The sequence below is a fragment of the Myotis davidii genome, unplaced genomic scaffold (genome assembly GCF_000327345.1).
Source record: "Myotis davidii unplaced genomic scaffold, ASM32734v1 scaffold854, whole genome shotgun sequence".
Lineage (NCBI taxonomy): Eukaryota > Metazoa > Chordata > Mammalia > Chiroptera > Vespertilionidae > Myotis > Myotis davidii.
Genome location: NW_006285939.1, coordinates 2,618,424 through 2,620,898, shown reverse-complemented (window position 1 = coordinate 2,620,898; position 2,475 = coordinate 2,618,424). Strand labels below are relative to the sequence as shown.

General features: G+C 46.5%; 1 protein-coding gene across 1 annotated transcript in view; it reads right to left on the bottom strand.

Moving 5' to 3' along the window:
• The window catches only part of LOC102769368 (WASH complex subunit FAM21A), a 122,427-nt gene that overhangs the window by 92,706 nt on the left and 27,246 nt on the right, over positions 1–2,475 (bottom strand). The window lies entirely within an intron of this gene.

Sequence of the window (2,475 nt, the reverse complement as noted above, 5' to 3'; positions counted from 1 at the left end):
AAGCCGAGCCCCCAGCCCCGCGTCCTCCACACGTGACCGGTATCACGTGCCCTGGACTCACGTGACCGAACCCTCACGTGATTGGACGTGCAGCGCCATAATTAAAGCATAGTGATTAATCAAAATAACAATATGTAATTATATATGTGTTTTCCGATGGTATTAGGCAACCCCTGTGAAAGGGTCCTTCGCCGTTGGGAAGGAGGTTGAGTGGAGCCGGGCCGCGGGCTTGAGACAGGGATGCGGGCAGGGGGAGGGTGCCCCCTTGCGGCCAGCACACAGGCGCCCAGTAAATGGGGAGTAACCCACCTAGCTGACCCTCGCCAGGCCTTTTTTTATTTTTTTTTTTAACATATTTCCTTATTAATTTCAGAGAAGAAGGGAGAGGGAGAGAGAGAAACATCGATGGGCTAACTTCTGCACACTCCCCACTGGGGATGGAGCCCACAACCCGGGCATGTGCCCCTGGCCGGAACCGAACCTGGGACCCTTCAGTCTGCAGGCCTACGCTCTATCCATTGAGCCAAACCAGCCAGGGCCCCTGCCAGGCTTTTGATGGCCTGGGTTTCAGCTCACTGCGCAGGACCTGCTTAAAACCCTTTATGTTAGGTCTGATCAATAATGGAATGGCTATCCCCCTCCCCCTGGGAAACTGACCTTTAGATCCTCTCCCAGGCGGCATTCCCTTTCGCTTGGACCGCATTCCATTTGCTAAGATTAGTAATTTTCCCCTGGGGACTTGCCCTGCATCCCGACAGCCCAGAGAATTCCCAGCTGAAAAAGCCTGCGGAGTCCTTTAAAACCTCCGACTCCTCGTCCCTGGGTGCTTGGGCCATTTGGGGGCTCAAGCCATCTGTTTTCCAGATCATCTAATAAATTCATAATTTTGTACCACTTTCGGCCTGCGTGTACCTCTTTTAGTGACCCAAACACTTGACTCTCTGGGCTTTGCACTCAGATTCAAGTCCAGTCTAATCATATGACAGGCAAAACCCTTTGTAATCTGATTCCTGCCTGCGAATCCATCTTCAGCTCAGTGGTCTGGCCATCCTTTCTCACAATTATTTGACATCTTGCTGCTGAGTCCTTCCAGTGACAGACCCACTTACTTTTAATATAATCAATTTTTAGAGAGAGGGGGAGAGATTGCAACATTGATCAGCTGCCTCCAGGATCGAGCCTGCTACCTGGTTATGTGCCCTGCACCAGAGGATGCCCAACCAACGGAGCCACACAGGCCACCACTAGATCAACTTACTTTTAAAAATAAAGATCCCAATATCTTTCCATTCCTGTGTGCCCAGTGGCCAGTAATTTAACCTCAAGTATTTTTTCCTCAGTAAAAGCTATGATATTTGCTGGCTCTAATTGTTGTTGTTTTTTAATCTGTTCTCCTAAGGATAGATTGGGAAAATAGATTTAAACCAGATGCTCTGAGGTGTCTTTGGTTAAGGAAGACACGGTGTTGTGATTTATTGGCTGGCTGCTAATTCCTCAGTTGCTCCAGCCATTTGTTCAGCTATTTCTCTTGGCTTCCACATTCCACTTGCCAAGGAATTTTCCTAGTCTCTTACTAACCTGCCTCAGTAGCACAGGTGCTGCCATTAGGGACTGAAATTGTTTTAATGCTGCTAACTTACAGCAGCCAGACAAATGATTGCTTCTGTTTTCCTCTATGTCTGCCTTTAAATGTCCAGGGATTTTTGTGATTGCTAATTATTTAGATAATTGAATAGCGTCTAAAAGCTCTAAAACATAAGAACTGGCCCTGGCCAGGTGGCTCAGTTGGTTGGAGCATCACATCGTACACCATATGGTTGCAGGTTCAATTCCTGCTCAGGACACATACCTAGATTGCAGCTGATCTCCAGTCCTGAGTGCATGCAGGAGGAAACTGATCCATGTCTCTCTCTCTCTTTCCCCCTCCCCCCTTCCTCTCTCTGAAATCAATAAGCATATCCTCAGGTGAGGATTTTTAAAAAGCACACACTAAATATAAGAACTGTGGGGTTTTTAATTTTATCTTTTATTGAGACGAGGTCACGAATCCTCTGTACTTCCCTAATATACCAAAGGCATACCTGCTGTCAGTATAAATGTTAGCCACTTACCTCTGACCAAACCGCAAGTTCCAATTAGTGCATAGAACTTCCCTTTTGAGCAGAAGTTGCCTAAGGCATTGGACTGTCCTCGATGGTTTATTTAAAGAGATAATTACAGGCTGCTTGATAGTGGCCTGTCTCATCTTTTAGGTAAGAACCACAAGTAAACTAAACTAATTCAGTCTCTCATAGCCAGTTAGCCTGGAGGTCAAATCACCCCAGGTATTCCCGACATCAATCAAGGCTTAACTACAACAAGACTTCGAACAAATACCACTAGGGGGTGCACCAAGAAAAGATAAAACAATGCGGAGACAAAGAAACAGGACGGAAATGTCAGAAATGGAAGATATAGAGCTCAAAACCACACTTT